This window comes from Sorghum bicolor, chromosome 8, assembly GCF_000003195.3.
Source record: "Sorghum bicolor cultivar BTx623 chromosome 8, Sorghum_bicolor_NCBIv3, whole genome shotgun sequence".
Classification (NCBI taxonomy): Eukaryota; Viridiplantae; Streptophyta; class Magnoliopsida; order Poales; family Poaceae; genus Sorghum; species Sorghum bicolor.
In genome coordinates, this window is record NC_012877.2 from 47749508 (window position 1) to 47763556 (window position 14049).

Below are 14049 nucleotides of genomic sequence, written 5' to 3' on the forward strand. Positions count from 1 at the left end.
CCTTTTCCACTGATCACGAAAAAAGTTGTTGGCAAGGTTTTGCTGCCGATGGTCAACTCTGCACATATCGCCTCCTTGACTGGAGACACGTTTCCTTCAAAGTCTTTGAGCATCATATCGGTCTTGGTCAAATCTTGATCCCCTTTCCCAAGCTTCCGATATACTGCATACGGCATAATATTAATAGCAGCTCCACCATCAACTAGGATCTTGGTCATTGGCTGCCCATCAAACCTTCCTTTGAGGAACAGAGCTTTAAGATGCTGCCTCTCGTCATCGGCAGGTTTCTCAAAGATAGCCGTCATCGGATCCAGAGCCAACTGAGCTATCTGATCAGAAAATTCCAACTCATCATCACTGGCTGGTGCAAGAAACTCCATCGGCAACATGAAGACCATGTTGACGCCTGCCGATGGACCTTCCCTCTTAGTGTCTGACGGCTGCCGACTTCCAGAGTTCTCTCCCTTATTTAGCTCTTCCTGCCTTTCACGTTGCAATCTCCTTTTCTGTGTCTTGGTTAATCCTCCAGGGCACCATGGAGGAAGTGGCCTTTGCCTTGCCGTCGGGCGTCGGTTCTCCCTTGACTCCATACGATGCGTGTTAGCATCCCTGCAAAATATGAATTCATCGGGAACCCGCGCATCAGCCATTCCCTCGAGCTCTTCTTGGTTCCTGGGAAAATACTAGATACGGTCACTAAGTCTGTCGTGCCCACTAAATCTGCCCCCCAGTCGGTCATGAACTGACACCCTTCCTCTGATCGGCCCATTAAATCGCCGTTCATCATCATGATAATGCCAATCGATCCTATCGTACCGATCATAACCGTTGCACTCAGGGCAGTCTGTGACAGTAGGAAGCTTGATATTTTCCTCCCAACAATGGATGAAGAATGGACAATTCCAATGATCCCTGTGCCGATTCCACTCCTGTCGGCGTCTTTCTTCTTCCCGTCGATAATCTTCCTGCTGGCGCCGATACCGATCTTCCCGTTGTTGCCATTTTTCTCGAGGCCTTCTATGAGTTATGACGATACCAGAGCGAGCAAGCCTTCCTGAGCTAGTTCCTTCCTGGACCAAGCCTTTACTTCTTGCATCGGCAGTAGTAACTTGATGCTGAGGATCTACCGATGCACTCTTCTCGGCTGTCTCCGATGTTAAGACCTTAGCCTTCCCCTTAGCATCCAACATGTTTGTCGGGAAAGGATGTTGGTCTATCTTCATCGGCTTCTGGGCTTTGGAACTGTCAAACTTGATTCTCCCTGACTCTATAGCCGATTGCAGCTGCTGTCTGAATACTTTGCATTCGTTGGTGTCATGGGAAGTTGCATTATGCCACTTGCAATATCTCATCCTCTTCAACTCTTCTGCCGATGGGATCACATGGTTAGGTGACAGTTTGATCTGACCTTCCTGAAGTAGAAAGTCAAATATCCTATCAGCCTTAGCGGTGTCAAAAGCAAACTTCTCTGGTTCCTTCTGCCCAAAAGTACAAGACATCGGCTTCTTGTTTTTTACCCACTCTGCCAAGCCGATTACTGGTTCTTCATCAGAATCTGAGCTTGTTGCTTCATCAACAAATGACACTTTCTTATTCCATGCCCTCTTAGGCTCGAAAGGCTTGATGTCTTGATCAGAAATCCTCTGCACCAAATGACTTAAACTTTCGAACTCCTGAGAGGCATACTTATCCCTGATATGTGGCAACAAACCCTGGAAAGCCAAATCGGCTAGCTGCCGATCATCCAGAACCAGGCTATAGCATTTATTCTTGACCTCTCGTATCCTCTGCACAAATCCCTCAACCGACTCATCATTACGTTGCCTCAACTTGACCAAGTCGGTGATCTTCTTCTCATGAACCCCCGAGAAGAAGTATTTGTGGAATTGCTTCTCTAGATCGGCCCAAGTAATTACTGAGTTGGGAGGTAACGATATGAACCAAGTAAAGGCCGATCCAGACAATGATGATGAAAATAGACGAACCCTCAATTCGTCCCTGTTACCAGCCTCTCCACATTGAATAATGAACCTGTTGACATGCTCCATGGTTGACGTGCCGTCCTGTCCGGAAAACTTTGTAAAATCCGGTACCTTGTACCGATGTGGAAGCGGGATCAAATCATACGCGGGAGGATACGGTGTCCGATAAGAGTAAGTGTTGACTTTGGGTTTTATCCCAAATTGTTCCCTCATTACTTCAGCAATCTTATCGGCCCAATATGCATCGGCATCTTGCCGATGAGGCGGCTGCGGATCTGGTACTTGGTGGCGAACCTTCACGTGTCTGTTGGGGACGTGATCTGCGCGGAACATTGTATTGATCACCTGTCCTCCAATCTGCGGACCACCAAACTGCTGTCCACCGATTGGCTGTCCTCCGAGTTGCTGTCCAAAATTCATTGGCTGGTTGGGAATCCCCTGACCTTGGAACCCGGGATAGACCTGCCCTTGCTGGAACCCTGTAGTCTGGTAACTCTGCTGGGGCGATTGTGGAAAGGCTTGCTGTCCAAGCCATCCATTATTAGCGTTCATCGGCATAGGTGCTGCCGATGATTGGTAATTGGGTACCGTCGTTGAATTGACATACCCCGACTGGGCCATAGGCCTCTGTTGCATCAGCATTGACTCTGCCGATGCGTTGGGCATCTGGAACATTGAATCTTGAGGATTTCCAGTGTGAGGTCTTGCAGTAGTAGTTGTGGTATACCGAGGACTCTGGTTCACCGGCACATTGGGAGGTGCCGATGTCATAGGAGTTTTGCCCCTCATGTCAGTTATCTGTGATGTTCCCGGCGTCAACTCTGGAGGCATACCGTAACCCCACCAGTTGGGAGGAAGAGTCAACCCTGACATTGCCGATGCTAACATATCTGTTGTCAATTTATGTTGCCCAACTGAAATTTGTGGGTTGGTTGCCATCGGCATAGATAGTGCACCAGTAGCCCCCGATGTACTTGGAGGGACGGCAGATTGTGCACTTGCATTCGTCAAGGCAGCCGATGGAGCCGTGACCTCTGGTGCCGTTGGCTGATGATGGGAGGGGCCCACATAATCTGGTGGGATTTGTCCTTCCTTGAAAGTTCTTGCCACGGCATTGAAAACCGTATTAGACAGTACACCAGCTTGGTTAATCAACGCTCGATTGATGGCATTGTCAACCATATCTTGAAGCTTGCCAGGATTGGCGTCAAAGGTAACCTGCCGTGGTGCCGGCAGTGCATCTTTCTGGACCACTTCGCCGCTCCTGTTTATGCTGAAAGATCTCAGGCATTGCTGCTTGAACTCTTCCATGGCTTGGGCAATAGCTTGCTTCTGCTCATCCTTGAGGTTGGCCTCCGTCACGGGGATGACGTTTTCTTGATCGAGGTCAGAGATCGACATGTTGATCTTGATCTTGAATCTTGTCCCACCGGGCGTGCCAAAAGATGTGTTGATGCAAAACTGGTCTGCAAACACAAAGGGCTAATACCCAATTCAAACGTTAAGGCGTGCCAGCCGATTTGACCTTGCTATCGGCAAAGGTGATAACTCGAATACTTTAGTCCTGACAACAGCGATGCGCCCGGATGCCACGGCTAAGAGGTACTCACGCGGAACTTGAGAACACGCCGAGCTTAAGTCGACGAATTCCTAAGAACTCGTAACAAAAGGAAAAAGTATGACGAAGTCGTCGAAAAGTAAATGCTGGAATATAAGTAAAAACGTGTGTTTGATTTCTTGATTGATGATCTATTACAAGGCCCTAGGGTCTACATTTATACCCTGCTCAAAGAGCTACAACCAGACACGATTAGAATTCGAATTCCAAATTACACGGAATCCGTATACAAAACGATGTAAATAATTAAGGAAATAACAAAACTATCCCTCGTGACAAACCGAAACTCCTCCACATAACGACCGGCAGTTTCCGGACTCCCTCTTTGCATCATCGGCAGACCCTTTGCCATAGTCATCGGCAGACTTTCTTATCTAGCCATCGGCACCATATTACTGCCTGTGGACTTAATCACGTTCAACCTCTCCCTCATCGGCAACCATCCTCATCGGCAACCCACTTTGTAAACATCGTACTGCCACCTTATCCTGCCATCCCAGACACGTGCCCAAAAACGGTGTCAACAGGTCTACAGTTTTATGGCGTGCATTAACTCCTGGAAGATCATTGATAATTGTCTTGAAAGAGACCCTGACTTAACTTGCCATCTGAAATACCTTTGAAATTTTCCAAAAGTCCAGATATCTTTCCAACGGTTCACTGTCAAATATTACTATTTATTACTACAGGAGACATTGGGGTGTGGCAGTTCGACGGAAGCATGAAGATCATTGACCACAAGAAGATTTTCAAGCTGTCAAAACGACAGTACGCTGCGGTCGAGAATATGGAGAACATCTTTGGTGAAACTCCTGGTGTTGATTCAGTACAACTCAAAATAACCTTTTATCAACACACTTACTCAAGTGTTCTGCAGCTAAGGATTACAAATAATTACATAATCTATCCACTAATTTTCTAAGTCTAAAACATTATTGGTATGGTATGTTGTCAAGAGCGTCAAGCCCTTGCCTGGCAGGACCGCGGCTACGAAGCTCGTAGCCGTCGGCCGTCTTCTCCGGTGAGGCTACCGTAGGCTTAGGTTTTAGAAAGGAGACAGGAGACAGGAGGTAATTGTTATTGCTTGCTTATATCAATAGAGTCTACAGATATTTGTCCCTTCTACCTTACTCCTTTTTGCTAAATATCTTATCTGGGACTAATATAAATTGCCAGTACAAAGATAATTAAAGATAACTGGGCCTATGTTAGCCCCTGGACAGCTCCTGGGACTCCTGGGCCGCGCCCTCGACGCGCTGAACGCTCTCAGCCGCGCGCCTAACGTCCCAGGCCCGACGACATCTGTTGTACGTATTACCGTACATGACATCTCTCCCCTCCTCCTGTACCAGCTCGTCCTCGAGCTGGAACGTCGGAAAACGTTCGCGGAACGTATCCCAGTCTTCCCAAGATGATGATGATAGTGGCTCGCCCTTCCAACGCACCAAGACCTGGCGCACTCCTCTTGCCAGTCGCGAACGTTCCAGTCGCTCTGGCTCTGTGGCGCCGTTGTGGATGACGAGGAGAGGCGGGGGACTGGTTGGAGGGTCACCCTGCCACTTTTTCAAGAGCCCGACGTGGAAAACATCATGGAGTCGAGCTCGGGCCGGAAGAGCCACCCGGACGGCCACCGCGTTGATCACCTCCATGACCTGGTAGGGCCCGAAGAAACGGGGCTTCAACTTGCCGGACGATGGTTCCAGCGAGGCGATGGGGCGGTGGCGAAGACGCAGCAGAACCCAGTCGCCCACAGCATAAGACACCTCCCGATGAGTCTTGTCATAGTGATGTTTCTGAACGGCCTGGGCTTGTTCCAAACGGAAGCGGATGTCCAAACGGAACAGAGTGTCGCGGAGGGACGACTGATATGCGGAGTTGTAGATGAACTCAGCCCAAGGAAGCCATCAGAGCCATTGACGGGGACGGTCGCCGGTGAAACAACGCAGGTACATGGTGATCACCTTGTTCGCTGCCTCAGTCTGGCCATCTGCTTGCGGGTGAAATGTCGAAGTCATGTGCAACTTTGTTCCCATAAGCCGCATGAGTTCACGCCAAAACGTTGAAGTGAAGATGGGATCGCGATCAGACACCATAGACTGCGGCATCCCGTGAAGACGAACGATGTCGGCGAAGAACGCAGTGGCAACTGATTCTGCAGTGTACGGGTGAGCAAGAGGAATAAAATGACAATACTTGCTAAACCTGTCCACCACGGTGAGAATGACGGACTTCCCGCGAACTTTCAGGAGAGCTTCGATGAAGTCCCGTCCAATGTCGGACCATACCGACGACGTCACTGGAAGCAGCAAGAGGAGCCCCGCTGGGTGAAGTTGCTCCGACTTGAGCCGCTGACAAACTCCGCAGGTGCGGATGAAATCTTGCACGTGGTGGTGCATCCTGGGGAAATGAAAGTCACGCCAGAGTCGATGTAGGGTGCGTTGGACTCCCTCATGGCCGTCATCGTGGATAGCAGTCATGATCTCCAGGAGCAGCGGGGACAAAGGCGCGATGTAGAGGCGGCCTGCATAAGTGACCAGATCATCACGGACCGCCCACGGTGAGATGCGGGTACCTGCCAAAATCTCGTTCCGGAGAGCCACCAGGGCCGGTTCCTCGGCATGTGCTTGACGTAGCTTGTCGATGATGTCGAAGCGCGGCGCTGACAAGGCAAGCACCACTCCCGTGCCATCTTCCGTGTCGCGGCGAGAGAGAGCATCGGCGACCACGTTCTGAGTGCCGGGCTTGTACTCCACCTCAAAGTCGAATCCCAAAAGCTTCCCGACCCAATGATGTTGAGGGATCGTAGCGAGCCTCTGGTCCAGCAAGAACTTTAAACTGTAGTGATCTGTGCGCACGGTAAAGTGGCGGCCCAAGAGGTACGGACGCCAATGACGGACGGCGTGAACGAGGCCGATCAGTTCCCGCTCATATCCAGCGAGGGAGCGGTGACGTGGCGCGATCGGCCGACCGAAGAACGCGATCAGGTGTTTCTCTTGCAGGAGCACGGCGCCGAAGCCATGCGTCGAAGCATCACATTCGACCACGAACGCCTTGCTCTGGAAGGGCGAGTACCGGTGCTGTGGTTATGGCCGCCTTCAATGCTTCAAACGCCGCAGCCGCCTCCCCCGACCATGAGAAACCGTCTTTTTTCAACAGCGCCGTCAGAGGAGCTGCTATGGCGCTGTAGTTGAGGACGAAACGCCGGTAGTATCCTGCCAAGCTGAGGAAACCACGAACCGCGCGTGCCGACTTGGGCACCGGCCAGTCGTGGATGGCCTGTACCTTGGCCGGCTCCATGGCCACGCCTGTCGCTGTGATGATGTGGCCAAGGTAGGAGACCGACGTGACGCCGAAGGCACACTTGGACCTCTTGACGAAGAGGTGCTGGCTGCGGAGTTCGGTCAAAACCACCCGAAGATGTCAAAGATGATCTGCCCACGATGCACTGTAAATGAGGATGTCAACAAAGAAAACGAGGACAAACCGATGAAGGAATGGTCGTAGGACGTCATTCATCAAGGACTGGAATGTTGCAGGCGCGTTGCACAGGCCGAATGGCATCACCAAGAACTCATAGAGACCGTCGTGCGTGCGGAACGCGGTCTTGTGGACGTCCTCTGGCTTCATGCGCACTTGATGGTAGCCCGAACGCAAATCGAGCTTGGTGAAGAAGCGAGCACCGTGAAGCTCGTCCAGAAGCTCCTCCACCATGGGGATTGGGAAGGCATCCTTGACGGTGAGTGCGTTCAACGCGCGGTAGTCTACGTAGAACCGCCAGGATCCGTCTGATTTCTTCACGAGGAGTACCGGCGAGGAGAACGCCGATGTGCTGCGGCGGACGATCCCTTGCTCGATCATGGCTGCACACTGACGTTCCAGCTCATCTTTGTGGGCCGCCGGATACCTGTCCGGGCGCACTGCCACCGGTGACGCGCCGGGCTTGAGTAGGATCAGATGGTCACGGCCGCGTGGGGGGGGGGGGGAGAGCCACCGGGGCAGCGAAAACGTCCCCAAAAGATTTAGCAGGCCCTCCAACAGTGGCTCGCCGGTGGATTCTGCGTGCTCGCGGGTGGTTTCTGCGTGTACCGTGGGCGCCGTCGTGCACGCTACTCCCGACCAACAGATAGGCCGGCCGCCGTGATGGAAGGACAGGGTGTGGGTAGCGACGTCCCAAGCGATGCGCCCTAGGGTCGCCATCCACTGGGTACCCAGCACCATGTCATATCCAGCGAGGGGCATGACGTAAAGGTCGACGTCGAACGTCATGCCCTTGATGGAGATAGGTGCGTGCCGAAGGACGCCAGGGCACGCCACCTTCTCGCCATTGGCGACTGTGGCAGTGAGCCGCGGCCGGGGTAGGATGGCGAGCCCAGTGCGGTGCGCTGCCGCCTCGCCGATGAAGTTGTGCGTGGACCCCGTGTCGACCAGGGCGACGAGCGTGGCGGCGCCCAGGGTGACCCGAAGCAGGATGGGCGCGCCCACTGCCACGCCGGCCACAGCATGGAGGGAGAAAACAGGAGTCTCTGCAGACGCGTCGTCCTCCTGATCAGCAGCACCTCCATCGACGTCATCAATCTCCACACCATCCATGAAGAAGATGCGGTGGCAGAACCTGTTATGGCCACGTGAATACTTTTCGTTACAATTGAAGCACAGACCTTGGCGGCGGCACTCGGCCATCTCTTCTGGGGTGAGGCGGCGTTGGTTTCCTTCGGCCTGGCCCTGCTGAGCAGCCGCAGGTGGTGCCGGGAGCGCCAAGAGAGGCGGTGGAGCCGGCGTGATACAGCCCGGACCATGGGAGCCGGTGGTCCGCCCTGATGTGCCCGCGGTGGAGGTGGCGTCGGTCGCTCCTGCTCCATCAACTCGATCTGGCGGGCCAGGCTCATGGCGGCGGATAGGGAGTCCGGGCTGTGGATGCGGACTGCGTGGCTGAGTGGCGGTAGGAGCCCTCTTGTGAAAAGTTGGACCCGTTGTGCCTCATCCAGGCGACCGGCGCGAGGCAACAATGCCTTGAATCGATTGGCATACTCCTCCACGGTCCCTGTCCGGCGGCACTCGGCGAGCTCAAACAACGGGGCAGAACGGAGGGGAGGGCCGAACCTCAAATTCAGAAGATCCTTGAAATTTCCCCATAGCGGCGTGCCATCATCTTCCTGCAGCTGTGGGAACCACAGCTGTGCGGTGTCGTCCAGATGATAGGACGCCATGCGCACACGCTCTTCTGCCATGGTTCGGTGTTGGCGAAAATAGGCCTCGCATTTGTTGAGGAACAACATGGGGTCGGTCGTGCCGTCGAAGCGGGAGAAGTCCCACTTCTTGTGCTTCGGGTGGAAGTCCTGATCGTGCAGACCCTCCAGGCGTCTGCCGTCGGCGCCACCGAACGACGATGACTCGGACTTCTCCTTCATCGAGGCCATGTCGGCCTTCAAGGTCGTCATCTCGTCGGACATAGTCTTGAGCTGCGCGAGGACATCGGCCAGGGTGGGTTCAGCCATGGCTGGGGACTGTGCAGTGGACGCTGTGGAGGGGGTCGGGGAAGGTGGCTGCTGGGCGAGGTGGGCGGCGGCGGCGGTGGGAGGTGGAGCGGAGGTGGAGGTAGAGGATCGCCGGATAGCTGATACCAAGTTGTCAAGAGCGTCAAGCCCTTGACTGGCAGGACCGCGGCTAGTAGCCGTCGGCCGTCTTCTCCGGTGAGGTTATACCCCTCTACCGTAGGTTTAGGTTTTAGAAAGGAAACAGGAGACAGGAGGTAATTGTTATTGCTTGCTTATATCAATAGAGTATACAGATATTTGTCCCTTCTACCTTACTCCTTTTTGCTAAATATCCTATCTAGGACTAATATAAATTGCCAGTACAAAGATAATTAAAGATAACTGGGCCTGTGTTAGCCCCTGGACAGCTCCTGGGACTCCTGGGCCGCGCCCTCGACGCGCTGAACGCGCTCAGCCCGTGCGCCTAACGTCCCGGGCCCGACGACGTCTGCTGTACGTATTACCGTACATGACATATGTCTTCAGATTTGGGTCTACATCAATGGCTTCGAGTCAAGCCTGGTTGCAGTTGTGAACCCCAACAAGCAAGCACTAGAGCGTTAGGCAAAGTCGGATGGGGTAACCGGAGACTTTGCCACAACATGGGAAGAAACTAAAGCAAAAGAGTTTATCTTGGGAGAACTTACAAAGATGGGGAAAGAAAAGAGGGTAATAAGAGCGAAACTGAAACTCTCGTCATCTATTTACTTAGAATGACATTGCTGCTCGTAGTGACCCCGGTAACTAGATCTGAAGCATAGTCATTCTCTCCTAGTGCAACAGCTCAAGGGCTTCAAGCTCATCAGGGCTGTTCATCTGGACCCCACACTATTCGACATGGAGCGCAACCTTATCACCTCGACGTACAAGCAGCAGCGGCTGCAGCTACTAAAACACTATTAGATGTGGGCGCAATTTCACGTAACTCACTTGGACTACCGATGTTGGTGACACTAACCTTCATGTGCATTTTTGTGTCGCTTTTCCTACAAAGCATCATTGACGGTATGTACAAGAGCATGAAGTAGGCTCGGCACGGCCACACCTGTTGCAGCACAGTACGAGAATGAAAATGCACTGCTAGCCAGTGACTTGGAAAAACCGACTCTAATGTGAATGGAGATTATTTATTATGTTAAATTGTGTTATTAAAAAGTTATACATGTTGTTAGCAAGGTCTTTTTTAATCCCTCTTGCAATTGGCATAAATAGTGGAGGTGCATGAATGCTCACGGGCCTGTTTGGATTGGAGGAATTATAAAGGAATTTGAAAGGAATGTATTCCTATGGAAAGTTCAAGATTGCTGTTTGGAATGGAGGAAAGATGTATCCCATTCCAAAGAAAAGGATTTCTATCGTGTACAAAACATAGGAAAAAAAGCATCCACCCAAACTCAAGGGAAATCTTATGGCTTGCTTGGTCACTCACTCACTATGGACCTGCAGTTGTGACTCAAGAGAAATCTTAGAAACATGTGACTAAATCTATTCCTGCAATCCAAACAGCTCAAAGTATTTATTCCTGTGTTTTGGAATACCATAGTTTTTCACCTTTCACTCTATCATATTTCTACATTTTTTCCTATTCCTCTGTTTTGCATTCCTTTGTTCCAGGCCCTACACAGCTAATCTTTTGTTTTAGCTCAAATACACATTAATTCTGCATATACGCATATGCCCCAGCTTTTCTTCTCTTGAAAACTACGGCCTTCCCTCGCTCACGACGTGCCATTCACCGATTTTCTGCCGGATATACATGGCCATGTGGCCTGCGGCTCGATGGCCTAGCCCATAGCCTAGCTCGAGCACGGCACAACACCTGGCCATCGGCCCGGCTCGAGGGACTAGGCCGTACTTGGGCCGCCACCTAGGCACGCGGCACGGCATGGGCACGGGCACGGTCCGTTTCAACGGTTGGCCCGGTAGCGGCCCGATGAACATGAACTATTGGTGTAGTTATGACTTGTATATATGTGTTGTTAATTGTTATATTGGTGAAAATGATGAATACTTTGTGAAAATGATGAAATACTTTAGCATTTGGTGAAAATATTGATGAAAATAAGCTGTTGTCGGTTTAATGGACCGTGGACCGGCATGGCACGACGTGCTTGATGGGCTGACACGGCATGAATACCGGCTTGCGATCGTGCTTTGGGCCGAAGGCCAAACACAAAGCCCGTAGAGGCACGGCCCACTAAGCACGACGGCCCGTAGCGGCCTGGCAATCTGTGGCATGGCACGACACGGCACGACGTTGGGCCGGCCCGGCATGGCCCGTTGGACATCTCTACCGCGAGAGGAACCGCACGCTGTGAGTGAGGTCGCTAGGCACGGACGCGGTTCATGCACCTCTAGCCTGTTTCATTCACGGTTTGGTTAGGATTGCTCTATTACTCTGTAAACTCTATCACCAACTATTCTGCTCTGTAAATGCTACCGTGGAGTAGCCTCATAAAAAAACCTAAGTATGCAGTTATACCTATTTGAACGAAAATCACGAAACAAAGTTGAAAAAATGAAGAGAGGAGCAGTCAAAGTCCAAAAAGACCTTCAAATGAGTTGGACTTGGACAGGTCCTTTACATATGGGTTGGATGGGTAAACCATCAGAAATGTTATCTGCTCGGCTCGACTAGGACTCTAGGAGCGACATATCAATAATCCGGGAGTCCAATGACATCAGGTCATCTTCAACCTCTGGTGGTGTCAGGATGCTAGCGCCGCCGCCGCTGGCCTGGCTACCAATGCAAAATCTTCGACCTTCTTCACGCAGCTGTTGTCTGCCCACCGTAGATTGAATACCTACAGTATATGTCTACGTAAAATAGATCTAAAGATAGGTGAATATAACATATTTTTATTTTAAAATTTTGTGGGAGATTTTTCAAGACAAGCAATATTACTCATGTGACAGGCACTAATATTTACATTTATATTTGAATCTGTGTATAAGTTGGTATGAAGATCCAGCGACATTTATTTATGAATTTATTGACGTACGAAAGAAATGAATATTGGAGATTTTTTCCTGTCGATATAAAATATTATCTTAGCCGCATCACGAAAAGGTCTTATACAATAGAGTTTGTAAGCCTGCAACACCGCACTCTATGTTACCGTGTTAATTTCACAAACTTGATTTTTTGATTAAATATCATTTTAACGTTGGTATTTAATTTTATAGTATTGTTGTCTTATTTTGCGATATGTGTATTTTTAATACAAATTGTTAACTACGAATCTTCTGAGCCTAGTAGTCTATGGTTGAACAATAATTACCAAATACAAACAAAATTACTACGGTACCCAAAAACTTTTTACTCAGAAAACTAAACATCGACCTAAATAAAAAGAAAAGAGAATCAAGAATGTGGCCCTTACAATGAGTCCAATATAATAGCATGTCAGTGAGGGGAACGACAGATTGGTACCGAAGCTACAAAGATTGTGGCTAAGGCCAGATGAAAAACAAGTTTTTTAACACTGTTTTATAATAAAATTTAATTTTGACATTGATTTTTTTTTCAAATCTAACACTTTTGGACGCACCTCGGCTCACGGCGCGGCGAACCAATGCTGCCGCACCATGCATACCGGCACGGCATAGCGATGACGTGTCTGCTTGGTCAGCTTCGAAACCGACGTGGCGGTGGTGCTGCCACGCCACAAATCTTGGGACTTGTTTGGTTTCCCTTGCTAAATTTTAGCTAGCTAAACTTTAGTCACTTTAGTAGCTAAAGTTCCAAACATATTGACTAAAAGAAGCTAAAATAGTTTAATTCCATTAGTCACTTAAGAGTAGCTAAAATAATTTTAGCTACCTAAAATTTAGCAAGGGAAACCAAACATGCCCTTGGTGCGGTAGTGCCGCGCCATGTTCCACAGCGCAGCGAGCCCACAAAACAGTGTTTTTTCAATGCAAAACCAATCTTCTTATGCTTTAGTTAGTAAATAAAACGACATTCGGCTCCCTAATAATTTGCAGCAAAGCTTAGATGGCCCATCCTTGAAGATAAGTTGAATTACTGGACTACGGTATGCCTACTCCTGAAAGTAATGTAGTTTGTGAATCACAACTACTATCATTTTTATGGGCCCAATTCAGACCATAACTGAAACTTCTTAATTACCACACCTAGTGTTGATAGCTGCTATATTGAACATATTTCTCACCTTATTACTGGCACTCTCCAAAGAGTTTCTTTACTTGTATGGCTCTGAAAAAATGCATCTTCCTTCTGTGGTATTTTTTTGGAATTTACATATATGGCCTCAAAACGAAATTTTCTTCCTTCTATGGCCTCCTGTCCGTTTTTGACACTTGACGGCGTTAAATTAAGAGTAAAATGACTATTTTACCCCTGGTGGGAAAAAATAAATGCAGAGTTTTGTTTGTACATTTAGAGTAATATTATTATTTATAAAGGACAATAATTTATTTTTCAGAGCAGCATAATATATTTTTTCAAAAAAATATTTTGCTTCCAAAGAAAAAAATAAATAAATTATTTTTCAAAGCAAAAAATATATTTTTTGTATTTTTTCCTGCCAGGGTAAAATGGTCATTTTATCCTTGACTTAACACCATCCAGTCTCAAAAACGGTGGGAAGGCAATAGAAAGAAGAAAAAATTTGTTTTGAGACAATACATGTATGTTTTAGAAAAGAAACCATAGAAGGACAAGATATTTTTTCAGGGCCATACAATGAATGAAGCTAACTCATAATGTAATGTTTAGCAAACCATCATATCTTTCAGAGAAATGAGTCCAAATTATGAATGACTGAACTTGCCTGGTCTCCACCATCGTGGAATTTGCAGTATCCGATTTTAAGGACAAAACCAGATATACACCATATGTGAGTCTTAGAAGTCGAATCTCACATATAGCTACAAATGAGGTGTAATATCA